This window comes from Hemitrygon akajei, chromosome 19, assembly GCF_048418815.1.
Source record: "Hemitrygon akajei chromosome 19, sHemAka1.3, whole genome shotgun sequence".
Classification (NCBI taxonomy): domain Eukaryota; kingdom Metazoa; phylum Chordata; class Chondrichthyes; order Myliobatiformes; family Dasyatidae; genus Hemitrygon; species Hemitrygon akajei.
In genome coordinates, this window is record NC_133142.1 from 7,722,830 (window position 1) to 7,741,128 (window position 18,299).

General features: G+C 44.4%; 1 protein-coding gene across 9 annotated transcripts in view; it reads left to right on the top strand.

Moving 5' to 3' along the window:
- Nucleotides 1-3,360: 3,360 nt before the first annotated feature.
- The window catches only part of hmces (5-hydroxymethylcytosine binding, ES cell specific), a 58,467-nt gene continuing 43,528 nt past the window's right edge, over nucleotides 3,361-18,299 (top strand). The window contains exons 1-2 of one of the 9 annotated variants that reach the window (XM_073072028.1): nucleotides 3,411-3,498; nucleotides 7,811-7,963. The gene's annotated coding sequence lies outside the window, so the exon portion shown is untranslated. The other 8 variants (XM_073072032.1, XM_073072029.1, XM_073072034.1 and 5 more) reach the window with 8 other exon arrangements.

Genomic DNA, 18,299 nt, shown 5'->3' on the forward strand with positions numbered 1-18,299 from the left:
TGTCTAGGGCCCTGAATAGTGGTGAGGGAGGAAGTGTAAGGGCAGGTGTAGCACTTGTTCCACTTACAAGGATAAGTGCCAGGAGGGAGATCGGTGGGAAGGGATGGGGGGGACGAGTGGACAAGGGAGTCGCGTAGGGAGCGATCCCTGTGGAAAGCAGAAGGGGGGGGGGAGGGAAAGATGTGTTTGGTAGTGGGATCCCGTTGGAGGTGGCGGAAGTTACGGAGGACCTGGAGGCTGGTGGGGTGGTAGGTGAGGACAAGGGGAACCCTATCCCGAGTGGGGTGGCGGGTGGATGGGGTGAGGGTAGATGTGCGGGAAATGGGAGAGATGCGTTTGAGAGCAGAGTTGATGGTGGACGAAGGGAAGCCCCTCTGTTTAAAAAAGGAAGACATCTCCTTCGTCCTAGAAAGAAAAGCCTCATCCTGAAAGCAGATGCGGCGGAAACAGAGGAATTGTGAGAAGGGGATAGCATTTTTGCAAGAGACAGGGTAGGAAGAGGAATAGTCCAGGTAGCTGTGAGAGTCTGTAGGCTTGTAGTAGATATCAGTAGATAGGCCGTCTCCAGAGATGGAGACAGAAAGATCAAGAAAGGGGAGGGAGGTGTCAGAAATGGACCAGGTAAATTTGAGGGCAGGGTGAAAGTCAGAGGCAAAGTTAATGAAGTCGACGAGCTCAGCATGCGTGCAGGAGGCAGCGCCAGTGCAGTCCTCGATGTAGTGAAGGAAAAGAGGGGGATGGATACCGGTATAGACTTGGAACATGGACTGTTCCACAAAGCCAACAAAAAGGCAGGCATAACTGCGAACCATACGGGTGCCCATGGCTACACCCTTGGTTTGGAGGAAGTACATAACATTTTTATGTAACGTTTGGATATTAAACACACAGCTATATGTTCCTCCTATGAACATATAAAATCATTGCAACACACCAGTGAGAGGACAAGGTGAGGGCCGGAGCTCCCCATGCCGGGGTCGCGGTCCGGAGAGAGGGACTGACCGAACGTGCCCGCCCTCCTTGTAGGATCTATCGGCCGACAAAAGTTTGGCTTGAGGGATGACTTTCAGTAGATCGCAGCGAGGTAGCTGCTCTGCCACTTACGAAACCCTGAGCCCAAATCAGGTCGTCTGCGAATATTTTAGCACCGGGTTCCCCACGAACATTTGGTGTGCTAAACAGGTTCAGAGGCGGTGCCCACCTGTCCGCGCTCCGGGCCGGTACCAACGGTACTTCCCGCCGGCCGCACGAGGCGGTGCCCACCTGACCGCGCTCCGGGCCGGTACCAACGGCACTTCCCGCCGGCCGCACGAGGCGGTGCCCACCTGTCCGCGCTCCGGGCCGGTACCAACGGCACTTCCCGCCGGCCGCACGAGGCGGTGCCCACCTGACCGCGCTCCGGGCCGGTACCAACGGCACCTCCGGCCGGCCGCACGAGGCGGTGCCCACCTGTCCGCGCTCCGGGCCGGTACCAACGGTACTTCCCGCCGGCCGCACGAGGCGGTGCCCACCTGACCGCGCTCCGGGCCGGTACCAACGGTACTTCCCGCCGGCCGCACGAGGCGGTGCCCACCTGTCCGCGCTCCGGGCCGGCACCAACAAATGTGGAGGGAATTTCACTCTGTGTCTGACCCCGGGAGTGCGTGACGGGACAGTGTGGAGGGAGTTTCACTCCCAGACAGCCCTCACTTTTCCTTTCATCCACAAAAGAGTCCCTTAAATGTCCCTAAAGTATCTGCCTCTGCCACCCACTCCTGGCAACGTGTTCCACGCACATAACACTCTGTGTAGAAACCTCTGACATCCCCTCTGTACTTGCCTCCAAAATGATACCGTCTCTTATTGGCCAGTGCCACCCTGAGGAATAAGTCCACTCTTATCACCTTCTCAAGTTGCCTCCCATCCTCCTCCACTCCAAAGAGAGTAGCCCTAGCTTGTTCAACCTCTCCTCATAAAACATTCTCTCTAATGCATCCTGGTAAATCTCCGCACCCTCTCTAAAGTTTCCGCATCCTTCCTATAATGAGGCGACCAGAATTGAACACAGTATCCCAGTGTGGTCGAGCCAGGGTTTTATAGAGCTGCAACATTACCTCCCGGCTTTCGAACTCAATGAAGGCCAACACACCGTACGCCTTCTTAACTACCTCGTGTGGCAGCTTTCAGGATATGATCCCCATTGAGAATCTTCCATTCACCCGATGCTCTGCCTTAAAGTTCGACCTTGCGGAGTGAATCGCTTCGCTTTTCCCCCTCACTAAACTCTGTCTGCCACTTCTCAGCCCAGCTCTGCACCCTATCAGTGTCCCCTCATAGCCTACAGTGCAGTGGGGTGTGCCTATCGAGGGGGGCACTGACCTATGAGGAGCATAGGCTGCTGAAACTGTGGAGTGAAGGGGCAAGGGAGGGGTCGGGGGGGGAATGGTGAGCCCACTGACATGAATCAGCCCTCTCTCCACTCCCTGGAGGTACTCCCCTCTCCTTGCTGTGGGCTGTACGATCACAGCTAAATGGTAGGGCATTAAGGAATGCAGTAGAACAGAGTGATCTAGGAATAATGGTGCATAGTTCTCTGAAGGTGGAATCTCATGTGGATAGGGTGGTGAAGAAAGCTTTTGGTATGCTGGCCTTTATAAATCAGAGCATTGAGTATAGGAGTTGGGATGTAATGTTAAAATTATTGGTGAGGCCAAATTTGGAGTATTGTGTACAGTTCTGGTCACCGAATTACAGGAAAGATGTCAACAAAATAGAGAGAGTACAGGAGATTTACTAGAATGTTACCTGGGTTTCAGCACCTAAGTTACAGAGGAAGGTTGAACAAGTTAGGTCTTTATTCATTGGAGTGTAGAACGTTGAGGGGGCACTTGATAGAGGTATTTAAAATTATGAGGGGGTAGATAGAGTTGACGTGGATAGGCTTTTTCCATTGAGAGTAGGGGAGATTCAAACAAGAGGACATGAGTTGAGAGCTAAGGGGCAAAAGTTTAGGGGTAACACAAGGGGGAACTTCTTTACTCAGAGAGTGGTAGCTTTGTGGAACGAGCTTCCAGTAGAAGTGGTAGAGGCAGGTTCGATTTTGTCATTTTAAAAAAAATTGGATAGGTATATGGACAGGAAAGGAATGGAGGGTTACGGGCTGAGTGCAGGTTGGTGGGACTAGGTGAGAGTAAGCGTTTGGCACGGACTAGAAGGGCCGAGATGGCCTGTTTCCATGCTGTAATTGTTATATGGTTAAATGTACAACACAGGAATAAGGAGACAAACATTTAACAGATTGGAGAGGAAGCGGAAGTACATTTATTCGGCGGGGGAAGAGGGGGAAATAGATGCTGACCTCACCAACATGGCGGCCGTACGGACAGCGCGAGCGTTGTCAGAAACGCGTTGCGTCACGGCGCACGTTTCCGCGACGTTTGTAAGCGCGCCTGGGCGGAAGGACAACAAAGCAGCGGCGTGCAGCAAACCAGAGATGCGATGCAGCCGTAGCCGGGCGCCGTGAGTACCTGTGGGTGGTCAGAGCACAAACTCACCGCACCGTTTGTAATAGCAACTGACACGGCCTAAAGTGTAAACACGGGACGCTGGAAATCCGGAGCAACACCCACACAACACGTTGGAGGAGCTCAGCAGGCCAGGCAGCATCTGGAGAAATGAATAAACAGTCGATGTTTCGACCCCAGACCCTCCAGGACTCTGCTCAGAGTTCCTCCAGCATTGCACAACTTAAAATAGGCGCTTCCAAACTTTTCATTTCTTGAAAAATGTACCTTTGTTTTTAAGTAGTGTTTCCCACATCAGCGGAATTTGATCCAGGCCTTTTATAAAAGAGAGAGGGATCGAAGGAACTTGTGGGTGGTGTTTATTTCGAGGTTTAATGCAAGAAGACAATCAGAAATTTAATTAATTAACTTTAGTTTTTGTCTTGTTTTTGCTAAGAACTATAGCTGGGGAACAAGGGATCCTGCTTGTGTCTTGTTTTTGCTAAGAACTATAGCTGGGGAACAAGGGGTCCTGCTTGTGTGAGAAGTATCTGATCTCTTTCTAACGCTTTTGTAAGATTTGCCATTACTTGAATACCTGAGATTTTGTTTTGCTGTTGTTGAGATGCATGGCGTTATCTTTAAAGCTTGCAAACTGTTATGTTGGGGTGGTGAAACGCTGCAGCCTAACATAATAAGAGAGTAGAATTAGGCCACTTACTGTGCCATTCCATCATGGCTGATTTAATTTCTCTCTCAACCCCAATCTCCTGCCTTCTGCCTGTAACCTTAACGCCCTTACTAATCAAGAACTTATCAATCTCTGCTTTAAATACTGTAAACCTAATGATTTGGCCTCCACAGTGATCCGTGGCAATGAATTGCACAGATTCCCCTCTCGCGTGCTAAAGAAATTCCTCATCTCTGTAATAAAGGGACGTCCCCCTTTTCTGAGGCTGTGCCCTCTGGTCCTAGACTCTCCACATCCACTCTATCAAGGTCTTTCAGTATCCGATAGGTTTCAATGAGATCACCCTCATTCTTCTAAACTCCAGTGAGTACAGGCCCAGAGGTCGTCATATTCTGCTCATGTTAACCCATTCATTCCCAGGATGATTCTCTTGAACCTCCTGGACCCTCTCCAGTGACTTCCTTTCCACTGACTCAACCTGCAAGTTAACCTTCAGGGAATCGTGCCTGAGAACTCCCAAGTCTCGTCAGATTTTTGAATTTTCTCTCCATTTAGAAAATAAATGTCTTTATTCCTTCTATCAAAATACATGACGATACACTTCCCAAAACTGTATTCCATCTGGCACTTTTTTGCCCATTCTCCCAATCTGTTTAAGTTCTTCTGCAGACTCCATTTTCCTCAACATTACCCACCTCTCCAGCTACCTTGGTATTGTATGCAAACTTGGCCCCAGACTTGGCCAGTTCCAAATCATTGACATACGTTGTAAAAAGAAATGGTCCCAATACCGATGCCTGCGGAACACTACTTGTCACTGGTAGCCAATCAGAATGGGCCTCCCGCTAGTTCACCGATCTTTTATCCAGGCTAGTATCTTTCCAGTAATACCGTGGGCTCTTGTTAGCAAGGTATGTGGCATCTTCTTAAAAGGCTTCTGAAAATCCAAGTGAACAACATTCATGAACTCTCCTTTGTGTTATTCTTTCAAAGAATTCCAACAGATTTGTCAGGCAAGATTGAGGAAACCATGCTGACTTTGGTCTATTTATCTTGCGTCTTGAAGTATCACCGAAACCTCATCTTTAATGCTGGACTCCAACACCTTTCCAAGGCTAACTGGCCTATAATTTCCTTTCTTCTTCCTCCCTCCCTTCTTAGAGTGGAGTGACATTTGCAGTTTTCTAGTCCTCTGGAACCAGCATCCAGTGCTTTCTTGAAAGATCATTACTAATGCTTTCACAACCTCTTCAATGGCCTCTTTCAGAACCCTGTGATGTAGTCTGTCTGGTCCAGTTGACTTATCTACCTTCAGACCTTTCAGCTTCCCAAGTACTCATTTCTAAATACCCCCTCCCCCCACCAACAGCCTTGAATTTCTGGCATACTGTTAGTGTCTTCCACAGTGAAGACTGTTGCAAAATAAAGATTAAGGTTATTTGTCAAAAGTATACCAAAACATGCAATGAAATACGTCATTTTCTGTCAATAACCAACACAGTTGGTCACGAGGATGTGCAGAGGGCAGGTTACAAGTGTCGCCATCTTCTGGTTCCAACATTCCAATTGTGAGCATGCTAGGTGAAGTCGCTAGTCAGCGTACTCCCCACTGCTCTTCTATAGAACACGTACAAAAGCTGGATGAACTCAGCAGGTCGGGCAGCATCCGTTGAAATGAGCAGTCAATGTTTTGGGCCGAGACCCTTTGTCAGGGCTGAATAAGGAGGGGGCAGGAGCCCTATAAAGAAGGCGGGGGGAGGGTGGAAGGTGCCAGGTGAAAAACCAATCAGAGGAAAGATCAAGGGGTGGGGGAGGGGAAGCAGGGAAAAGGGATAGGCCGGAGAGGTGAAGAAGGAATGTAAGGGGGAAAGCACTATGGGTAGTAGAAGGCAGAATCATGAGAGAGGTGATAGGCATCTAGAAGAGGAGGCAGAGTGAAAATGGGATGGTGGAAGGCAGAGGGAGGGAATTACTGGAAGTTGGAGAATTTGATGAGGAGCTGGAGACTACCCAGATGGTTTATGAGGTGTTGCTCCTCCAACCTGAGTTTGGCCTCATCATGGCAGTAGAGGAGGCCATGTATGGACATATCCGAATGGGAATGTGAAGCAGAGTTGAAGTCGGTGGCAACCAGGAGATCCTGTCTGTTGTGGCGGACGGAGCGGAGGTGCTTGACAAAGCAGTCCCCCTATCTGTGTCGGGTCTTGCCGATGTAGTGGAGGCCGCACCAGGAGCACCGGATGCAATAGATTACCCCAACAGACTCACCAGTGAAGTGTTGCCTCATCTGGAAGGACTGTTTGTGGCCCTGAATGGTGGTAGGAGAGGAGGTGTAGGGACAGGTGCAGCACTTATGCTTGCAGGGATAAGTACCAGGTGGGAGATCTCTGAGGGACGTGTGGACCAGGCAGTTGCGGAGGGAACGATCCCTGCGAAAAGCAGCGGGGTAGAGAGGGAAAGGTGTGCTTACGTGTTGATTTGACCACAGCATCTGCAGTGTTTACTCTTCTATAGAAGTTTAGATATCATGTCAAGTCTGTGCAAACTTCTAAGGAAGGTAGAGGCTCTGCCGCGCTTTCTTTGTAATTGCACCTGCGTGCTGGGCTCAGGACAGATCTTCCAAAATAGAAACAGAAATTTAAAGTTGCCGGCCCTCTCCACCTCTGATCCTCCAGTGAGTATTGGCTCATGGACTTCTGGTTTCCTCCTCCTGAAGTCAATAACCAGCTCCTTGGTCTTGCTGACGTTGAGTAAGAGGTTGTTGTTATGGCACCACTCAGCCAGGTTCTTAATTGATTCAGCTTACGGCAGTGGTGTCGTCAGCAAACCTGAATGTTACATTGGAGTTGTGCTGAGCCACATAGTCCTAGGTGTAAAGTGTGTAGAGCAGGTAAGCACACAGCCTTGCGATGCAACACACACAATATGCTGGAGGAGCTCAACAAATCAGACAGCAGATATGGAGGCGAAAAATTGTTGAAGTTTCAAAGTTCATAGTAAATTTAGTCATCTAAATCTGCTGAGTTCTTCCGGCATTTTGTGCGCATAACATGATGTTCTTAGAACCTGATTGCTTGCAGGCCCAAGAGATTACAGGTACTAAAATCTGAACTAACAATTTACTGGAGGAACTCTGGGATCAAGCAGCATCTGTGGAGATAATCATCAATATTTTTGGTTGAAACTTTGCCTGAATGGTTGCAAATTGCAAACCACTTTGGGCTATTCAGTTAAAAAATATTAAATTATTGATGCAGATCAGATGGGCTGAAGGGCCTGTTTCTGTGCTGTGTTTTTCTATGATTCTAATCTTTAAATCACCAGGCAGCATTGAATAATTGTGTTTGATAATATCGTGTGTTAGAACCATTTGTGAAATGCTAGTTTCATTCTGACTTGGTCCTCCCTTAAAATTAATTTTTGAGTTTCAACTCTTCTCCCCTAATGTGTCTGTGTGACTGTTTGTCCTGACCTAACAGGTTTTAGGTGAGGGGGCTCTGATTTGTTTTTTTTTAAAGAAGATGATTAAGGAGATGCATGCAACGTTGTGATATTTGTGATGTTCCAGATCAGCTGGGATTTCAAACACCGGATAATGAACTGACGCTTTACTCATCTGTGTACTGCTGTTTAATAGGCAGGTGCAAACAGCCACCATCTGCAAGTTTACTGTTTTATTTTAAATCTGATCTTCGCGCCCTTCAGATGAGAGGCTGAGTCTGCATATGAAGCTCACCCGACTTCGCACATCCGAGTTGCCAACTCTCAGGATCATCTTGGAGTCTCCCAGGTATTGAAAATTCCGCTGCAAAGCAAAAATCCAAGAGAAAGAAAATTGCAAGTGTTTTTTTATTTATTTTTTGCATTTTAAGTTTTACCTGCTTTGGAATTAGTTGGGTGGTGTGTGCAGTGCTCGTGGAAACAGTTGGTTTAGTCAAAATCAAGTTTAGTATCACTGGCAAGTGCCGTGAAATTTGTTGTTTTGGGGCAGCAGTACTGTGTAATACGTTATATTTTAAAAAACTGTAAGTTACAACGACAGTGGCCCATAATGGAGCTGGCTGAGATTTCAACCGTGTGCAGCTTGTTCTGATTCTGTGTATTGGTCCCCCTCCATACCAGATGATGATGCATCCAGTCAGAATGCTCTTAACGGTACGTCTGTAGAAACTTTGGTGACATACCATGTTGTGATGGAACTTCTGAAACAGCACCAGGCCAAAGATAACAAACTCTTTCAGAATGAATGGTGAATTTTTATTGGGTTGAGTTTTCGTCTCCAAGTGGAGAAAAGCCCGCTGAGTTCCCACAAAAATTGTGTTGGGGGAAACAGTACGGTGTATTTGAGCATGGAACCAAATAATATTAACTGAAGATCTCTGAAAGCAGCTTCTGTGCAAAAACAAATGATGCCCACTTAGTGAGTTGGGTGGAAGAGAAAATGGTAGATGAAATACAAGGATTTAATTTTTAAATCATTAAGTTGGTAACTGGGAGATTATTGAATTTATCAGGAAGATAAAGACCAGAATAATACTAAGTTGATGAGGAACTAGTAAATTTTGAAGCAAGTGTAATTAGCCAATATCCTTGATAGAGGTTGGTGCTTAGAAGGTCTGGGTACAACATTGCAAGAGCTGCAAAGTAAAAAGTGGAACTGCAGAGGTTTGTAAACTTAGCCAGCTCCATCATGGGCCCTAGCCTCCTCATCATCAAGGATGTGGGGAAGCACGATAGTATAGTGGTTATCACAATGCTTTACAGAAACAGTGACCCGGGTTTAATTCCCGCCGCTGCCTGTAAGGAGTTTGTACGCTCTCCCGGTGACCTTGTGGGCTTCCTCCTGATGCTCTGGTTTCCTCCCACTGTCCAAAGGCGTACTGGTTGGTAGGTTAATTGGTCATTGTAAATTCTCCCATGATTTAAATCTAGGGATTGCTGGGCTGCTCAGCTTGAAAGGCCAGAGGGTCATGCTGTCTCTCCAATAAGTAGAATCTTCAAAAGGCAACGCTTCAATCAGTTGGCATTCGGCATTAAAAAAATCCCATTTTCTGGAACATGCCCTTTTTTCATTACTATCATCAGGGAGGAAGTACAGGAGCCTGAAGACAAACACTTAACATTTTAGAAACAGCTTCTTCCCCTCCACCATCACATTCTGAATTGTCCATGAATACTACCTTGCTATTTTTGCTCTCCTTTTGCTGGACTTTTTAAAATATATCTATTTCTTATTGTAGTTTATAGTATAATTTATGAATTGCAATGTATTTCTCCCATAAAACAACAAATTTAATGACATGTCAGTGATAATAAGTCTGATTCTAATTTTAAACATGCAAGAGCAGCGGGGAATGAGGAAGGCAAATAGTATTGTACCCTTTGTTGCAAAATTGAGGAAGTTTTGTACATCTGTACAGGTCAGATTTCATTAAGAGTTTCTATATGCAGTTTTCTTCACTGAAGGAGGTTATGGTCCCTTAGAGTCTGCACGATGTAGATTCACTAAATTAATTCCAGAGCTGAGGATGTCAGTGTATGAAAAGAGATTAAGGTTGGCTTATACTCTTACAGCATTGAGAAGTATGAGAGGATCCAATTGATAGTTACAAGTTGGGTGAGTTCCAAGTAGCATGGAAGAACTTGTCCTTCGTAACTGAGAGTTTTACAAGGTCTTAGAAAAACCCGTGAGACTAAAGGCAGGGATAGCCTGTGTCAAATGGTATTGAAGGAAGTTAACTATAGTGATATTGGATTTACTGAGTTCTGCAATTGGAAAACAACACAAAGTGGGGAATGATAGGGCAGGAGGTACAGGACCCTGAGGTCCCACACCACCAGGTTCAGGAACAGTTATTACCCTACAACCATCAGGTTCGTGAACAACTTCACTTGCCTCAACACTGAACTGATACCACAACCTACAAACTCACTTTCAATGACTCTACCACTTGTGTTCTCAGTATTACTCTTTGTTTTATTTGCACAGTTCATGTTCTTTTGAATGTTGCTGTTTGTCAGTCTTTATTTTTCATAAATCTTTTCATAAATTCAATTGTATTTCTTAATTTTCCTGTAAATGCCTGCATGAAAATGAATCTCAGAGTGACATATATGTACTTTTACTTTAAACTAACTGCCAAGTGACCTATCAATGTTTCTTGCTGGTAAGCTACATGAAACTCTGTTCTAGGAAAGCAGGATCCATTTTTGGGGAATTTCGTCCCTTCCAAGATGTGCTTTCTTTTTGCTACTGCCATCAGGAAGAAGGTACAGGAGCTTTGCGGCTCATATCACCAGGTTCAAGAACAGTTAGAGCCCTTCAGCTTTCAAGCTGTTGAACCAGAGGGAATAACTTCACTCATCACATCATTGAAATGTTCCCACAAACCATGGACTCATTTTCATTGGCTCTTCACCTCATGTTCATGATATTTATTGTTTGTTTATTTATTATTAATATTTCTTTCATTTTGTATTTGCACAATTTGTTATTTTTTGTACTCTGGTTGAATTTCCAAGTTGGTGTGGTCTGTCATAGATTCTGTTATGGCTATCATTCTATGGATCTATTGACCATGCCCACAACAAAATGAATCTCGGTTGTATATGGGTACAGTAAATGGGAGAAATGCAGAGGAAGCCAGGTATTCTTGTGTATGAATCACAAAAAGTTAACAGAGAAGTGAATATTTAAGAGAATGATTGTTTCCAGATGAAGCACCTCTGTCTGAAACAACACCTGTTTATTCCCCTCAGTTTATGCTGCCTGACTTGCTGATTTTGTCCAGCATTTTCTGTGCATTGGTTTAGTTTTAACTCTACTGTCATAATGCTTGATTTTCCCCTGCAGTGCAAAAAAATGTAACTGTCTTGTGCTTTAATATATGCAGTGACTCCCCATCCACTGCTCTTTGAGATGAAGAACTCCAGAGATCCATAGGCCTCCTAAGAGAAATTTCTTTTTGTAGTCATAAGTGATTGACCCTTTATCTTGAGTCTCTGAGTTCGATTTCAAAACTCGTCAACCAAGGGAAACGTCCTGAAAGCAATTACCCTTTTAACTGCCCTCGGAATCATCTTTCATAACCTGATGATTCTCTACATTTCATTCAATGTGACAACTTCTTTCCCACTTCTTCTAAATTGTTTGTAAATCTTAAAAGGCATTTTAGCTCCTTTGTACAGTTCTCTTTCCCACCTAGTTCAGTATCTTCAGTAAACTTAGACACTTTATGAAAGCCAGAGGCATTGATTGTTAATATTTCTGGTCTCAGCATTGGCAGAGATCAGTCCCCACATTCTAGCTGCGAGTATAACTGATGTTTCTGTGACATAATAGTGCTGTACTTTGATGTATTGCCTGAAAGATTGCCCCTCAACCATCAGGCTCTTGAACCAAAGGTGATAGCTTCACTTGCCCCATCATTGAAATGTTCCCACAAACTATAGACTCTTCATCTCATGTTCTAGTTATTTATTGTTATTATTTCTTTCTTTTGGTATTTGCACAGTTTATTGTCTGTCATACACTGGTTGAATGCCAAGTTAATATGGTCTTTCATTGATTCTGTTATGGTTATTATTATACTTTACGTTTATTGAGTATGTCAGCAAGAAAATTAATCTCAGGGTTCTCTATGGTGACATACATAAGGAGTTTGTATGTTCTCCCTGTGACCGCGTGGGTTTCCTCCAGGTGTTGCAGTTTCCTCCTACAGTCCAAAGGCGTACTGGTTAGTAGGTTAATCGGTCATTGAAAATTGTCTTGTGATTAGTTTAGGGAGATTGCTGGGTGGTGTGGCTCGAAGGGCCAGGAGGGCATATTCTGAGGTGTTGCATTGTTTTTGGAAAATTAATCCCAGTTTGGGCTTTCACAGTGAAGAGCATGGGGAATGTTGTGCGATAGAGGAACCTTAGAACTCGTGTATGGTTCACTGAGAGTCGAGTCACACCTAGACAGAGTGGTGAAGATGACCATTGGTATGCTGGCCTTCATCATAAGACAGAACAGAATCTGGCCATTCAGCCTACCAAGTCTGCCATTACATCATGGCAGATTTATGATCCCTCAGCCCCATAGACAGGGCTGTAAACATCAGTCAGGGCATTGAGTATAAAAATTGGAGGAGGGGGTTGTCAAGGAGTGGTTGTACAGGACACTGCTGAGGCTGCACGTGAAATACTGTGTTTAGTTTTAGACGCCCTGCTATAGGAAAGTTTTTATTAGGTTGGAGATACTGCAGAAAGGACTTGAGGGACCAAGTTACAGGACAAGGTTGAATAGGCTAGGACTTTGTTCCTCAGTGCTTGGAGACCAAGAGGTGATTTTGTAGAGGTATATGAAATCATGAGGGGCGTCGACAGGGTGAATGCTCTCAGGCTTTTTCCCCAGGGTTGGAGATTTAAGAACGAGAGGGCATGGTTTTAAAGTGAGAAGACAAAGATGTAATGGGAATTGAGGGACAACTTAAGACGGTGCTGGTGAGACACAGTGATATTTTACCGGCAGCAGCCAAATCAACTAACTCACGTTGATAGTCACTGTAATCAGTAGCCTGTGAAGTCCCGTTCAGAGTTGTGCTTTTGAACTGCTTGTATGACCTGCCGTTTTTTGTGGTGTTCTGGGGAGTTTGGCAAACTGGAGTCTCAGAGGTGCAGTACAGTTGTAGAATTGAGGTAGTGGGGCCCATGCTCGAGAGCAAGGAGCAGCTGCTGTTTGGCCATTGCCAGAACGGACTTGGAGCTGAACTGAAGCGGAGGGACCCGAGCTGGAGCGAGACTTGTTGCTGAGTTGGGCAGCGAGGTCCGGGTTCAGGAGTGAAGAACGTGCTGATGTTTGGCTGTTTTAAGTGCAGGGCCTCATTGAAAAGGTTAGGTTGTTGGGGCTAGAGACCAGGGATGGGCCAGTGTTCAGCTCGCTGCTCCGTGAGGCTTACTCGTTTCTGCACTGAATTGGGGCTGAAGCCGGCAACTGCTTGGATCCTGGATTGGCTGCAGTGATGAGCATTCATAGCTGCAGTCTCACTTTTGTGAACTTTAGTTCGCATGTTCTTTTTTTTGCCCATTGGGTGTATGATAGTCTTTTTTTAATGGGTTACATTAAATGTTCTTTTTTTAATGGGTTCCATAGTAATGTTCATTGAGATAAAGCGCGGAATAGGCCACTCTGACCTTTTGAGCCACATGCCCAACAATACCCCAATTTATTCCTAGCCTAATCCCAGGACAATTTGCAATGACCAATTACAGTACCGACCTGTAAGTCTTTGGACTGTGGGAGGAAACCCACACGATCATGGAGAGAACATACAGTTTCCTTACAGGCAGTGGTGGGAATTGAACCTGGGTTGCTTACACTGGAAAGCGTTGTGCTAACCACTACACTAACGTGCCTGACTGTAAGAAAAAGGGGAATCTCAAGTTTGTATATAGTATACACAGTTTGATAATAACTAAACTTTGACTCTTTTTTACACAAAGGGTGGTATCTATGTTGAATGAGCTGCCAAACCTCCTTAGCCTTCCAAGAAAGTAAAGATACCGGCATGCCTTCCTTGTGATAGCATCTGTGACTCTTTATTACAAGGGAGGTCTGTTGGCTACACAAGTTCAGTCTTTAATGCCTGCAATTTGAGGAGCAGGCATAGTCAGCACATCTTTGTGTCTGGGAATTTGTGTTAATGGGAGGGGTGCCAGGAGGAATGGGTGGATTGAATGGGAATTTGGAAAAAGGATGGTTTGAGAGAGGTTGTTATGCAACTCCATTATGGGTGCAAGTTTCCCCACCATTGAGGACATCCTACTTTCTTTAGCAATCATCATTAAAGACCCTCACCATTCAGGTCATGCCCTCTTCTCATTACAACCATAGAGAAGAGGTACAGGTGTCCCCGCTTTGCGAATGATCACTTTACGTCACTTCACTTTTACAAAAGACCTACATTAGTAACCTGTTTTCGCATTACAAAGAGGATTTTCACTTTTACACAAAATTTTCCCATATAAGTTAATTGTTCTTCGCTTTACACCATTTCGGCTTAAGAAAGGTTTCATAGGAATGCTCTACCTTTGTGGGGGGGGGGGGGGAACACCTGTATAGGAGCCTGAAAACACACACCCAGTGTTTTAGCAACAGCTTCTTCCCCTCCGCTGTCAGATTTCTGAATGGTCCATGAGCACTATCTAACAATTGAAAATTCTCAAAATTTGCACTATTGATACTTTTTATTGTAACTTGTGGTAATTTTTAAAAACTTCTTGTACTGCACTGCTGCCACGAAACAACAAATCTCCCAACATACTGCATGTCAATGAGACTATCCCTGATTTTGAACTGAAAGCAGGGATTAGTCACAGGAGCAAGAGTTGTACAAAAGTTGATACTAACAGAACGAACTGACATATCACAAAGTTTAAAATCACAATTCACACCTGAAAATGTGTTGATATTATCTGGAAATGAAGTAAAATATTACAGGAAATGATAGAGATACTGTTTAATTATCAGAGGCAAATTGTTTAGAGATTGACAAAGAAATTGTAATTTTAAAAAAGTCAAAGAACTTGATCTAATGGCAATTTAATAATCAGGTTTATTATCACAGACATATGTCGTGAAATTTGCTGTTTTGAAGCAGAAATACAGTGCAATACATAAAATATACTATAAATATATTTAAAAATTATATAAGTAGTGAGGTAGTGTTCATTGGTTCAACGTTCATTCAGAAATCGGCTGATGGAGGGGAAGAAGCTGTTCCTAAATCATTGAGTGTGTGTCTTCAGGCTCCTGTACCACCCTCTCTAATGGTAGTAATGAGAAGAGGGCATGACCTAAGTGGTGGGGGTCCTTAATGATAGATGCTGCCCTTTTGAGGCATCACCTTTTGAAAGTGTTCCTTTATGCTGGGAAGCTAGTGCCCATGATGGAGCTGGTTGAATTTGCAACCTACCTGTAACCTTTGCTAAAGCTAAAATCAGATGTATCAGTATTGCAGTGGAGTAAAAAGGAATTACAGGGGCATGAGAGAGTTGTTGGCCAGAATTGTTTGGAAAAGAACACTGACAGGGATGATGGCAGAGCAGCAATGGCTGGAATTTCTAAAAACAATTTGGAAGGCACAGGCTGTATACACCCCAAAGAGGAAGAGGTATTCTTTAAAAAAAAAAATGACACAACTGTGGCTATCAAGAGATGTCAAAGCCAACATAAAAGCCAGAGAGGGCAAAAATTACTGGGAAGTTAAAGGAACTTTTAAAAACCAACAGAAGACAACATAAAAAGTCATTAAGAAGGTAAAGATGGAATCTGAAAATAAGCTAGCCAATAATATTAAAGAGGTACTAAAGGTTTCTTCAGATACATAGTGTAAAAGAGAGGCAAGAGTGCATATTGGACTGCTGGACAATTATGCTGGAGATTTAGCAGTAGGGGACAATGAAATGCTAGACAAATTGAATAAGTATTTTGCATCAGTCTTTATGGTAGAAGACACCAGCAGTATGGTGGAAGCTCCAGGTGTTGGGGGTTATGAAGTGTGTGAAGTTACTATAACTAGAGAGAAGGTTCTTAGGAAACTGAAAGGTCTGAAGGTAGATAGGTCACCTGGACCAGATGGTGTACCTCCCAGAGTTCTGAAAAAGGTGACTGAAGAGATTCTGGAGGCATTAGTAATGATCTTTCAAAAATCACTCCATTCTGGAATGGTTCTGGAAGACTGGAAAATTGTTAATGTCACTCCACTCTTCAAAAAGGGAGAGAGACAGAAGAAAGGAAACTATAGGCCGGTTAGTCTGACCTCAGTGGTTGGGAAGATATTGGAGTCGATTATTAAGGGTGAGGTCACAAGTACTTGGAGACGCATGATAAAATAGGCCAAAGTCAGCATGGCTTCCTCAAGGGAAAAGCTTGCGTGATAAATCTGTTGGAATCCTTTGAAGAAATAGCAAGCAGGATAGACAAAGGAGAATTGGTTGATGTTGTGTACTTGGATTTTCAGAAGGTCTTTGATAAGGTGCCACACATGAGGCTGCTTAACAAGCTATAAGCCTGTGGTATTACAGGAACGATTCTAGTATGGATAAAGCAGTGGCTGATTGGTAGGAGGCAAAGATTGGGAATAAAGGGAGCCCTTCTGCCTGGCTGTGGTGACTGGTGGTGTTCCACAGGGGTCTGTGTTGGGAGTGATTCTTTTTATGTTATGTCTGATTTGGATGATTGAATTGATGGCTTTCATGAAATGTTTGCAGATGATTATGAAGGTAGGTGGAGGGGCAGGTTGTTTTGAGGAAGTAGAGAAGCTATAGAAAGACTTAGATTAGGAGAATGGGCAAAGAAATGGCAGATGGGATGCAGTGTTGGGAAGTGTATGGTCATGCACTTTGGTAGAAGAAATGAAAGGGTAGACTCTTTCCTAAATGGAGATAAAATAAAATATGAAAAACTGAGGTGCAAAGGCATATATAATGTTAGTTCAAGATGACTGGAATATAAAAGCAAGGATCTAATGGTGAGACTTTTTAAAGCATTGGTGAGGTCTCACTTGGAGTATTGTGAGCAGTTTTGGGCGCCTTATCTTCAAAGGGATGTGCTGAAACTGGAGAGGGTTCAAAGAAGGTTCACAAAAATGATTTTAGGATTGAATGGCTTATCGTATGAAGAGTGTTTGATGGCTGTGGGCCTGAATTCACTGGAGTTTAGAAAAATGAGCGGTGACCTCATTGAAACCTATCGAATGATAAAAGGCCTTGATAGAGTGCATGTAGTGAGGATGCTTCCTATGGTCGGAGAGTCTAAGACCAGGATACACAACCTCAGAATGGAGGGGTGTCCTTTATGAACGAAGATGAGGAGGGATTTCTTTAGCCAGAGACTGGTGAATTTGTGGGATTTTTTGCCAAAGGCAGCTGTGGTGTCCAAGTCATTATTTAAGGCAGAGGGTGATACAAAGTAGATTCTTGCTTAGTCAGGGCACAAAGGGATACTGGGGAGAGGGGGGAGAAAGGAGATTGGGGTGAGAGGAAAATTGGATCAGTCAAATGGCCTAATTCTGCTCCGTTATCTTATGGTCTTTTCCTGATCCTATGCTGTGGCTCCTCTGTACCAAACGTTGATTCATCAACTGGTTAGAGTGCTCTCGACGGTATTTCAGAATCTGGAATTTATTGTACAGCGTCAATGCTGTCCAATGAATAAAAGTAAAGTGCTGTTAAAATCTAACTGTATGTTCTGTGCTTTTCATAGTAGCTTTGTATCAGGAAATTGCTTCGCTTAGCATTTATATTGAACTAACTGTGGACTGTTTATGTCCTTAACTGTCTGCAGTGACTATACAAAGCATCGAGCTGCTGGTTGTTTCAGAGTATACATACATATTAAAGATGTGAGGGAATAGTTAACTGTTTCTTTTGAATTTACTCCTCAACACTATCACAACTGGCAGATGGACACCGTAACCCCTGCTGGAGTTGTGTGGTTATTTTTTTTTATTTGTCTGGATGATGTTGGAAATAGCTTGTCGCTGTCCCTTTGGATTTGTGTGTTCTCTGAACTTCTCTGGCTGTAACCTGCTGCAAGAGAAACCCGACTCAACAAAGAAATTCTGCGGCATCCTGCTAAAGTAAAATAACCATCACACTTTGAGTCATGACTTGCATTCTCTTCCCACAAGTTGGTGTGCTCGTATGAAGAGCTGCCTCTTCTCTTCCTTTCAAGCCCTGACAAAGTATCTCCGCCCAAACGTTCCACCAGAGATGCTGCCTGACCCGTTGAGTTCCTCAAGCATTTTGTGTGCATTCTAGACGCAAGATGGTTCCCCTCCTTCCCTCCAAGAGGACACCGATCTTGTCGTAGGATTTGGAGGTTTGCGTGCCCCGGTGATCCAGAGAGCTATGTTGGTTGGAGTCAAGGACTTGTGCTTTGGCTCTTGGTGAGGTCACCCATGTCAAACAAGTCAAAGAGTAGAGGCCTAACTAAGAGTGGTCCACTGGTCCTCCAGGTCCGGGGGATTTAGCTGAGGGCTAACAACCCTGACCGGTCTAAAAACAATTGCTATGGAAACAGCAATGAAGGATTCTTCTATACAGACAGGGATGGAGGACCTTCATTGCTGCCCCAAACACCA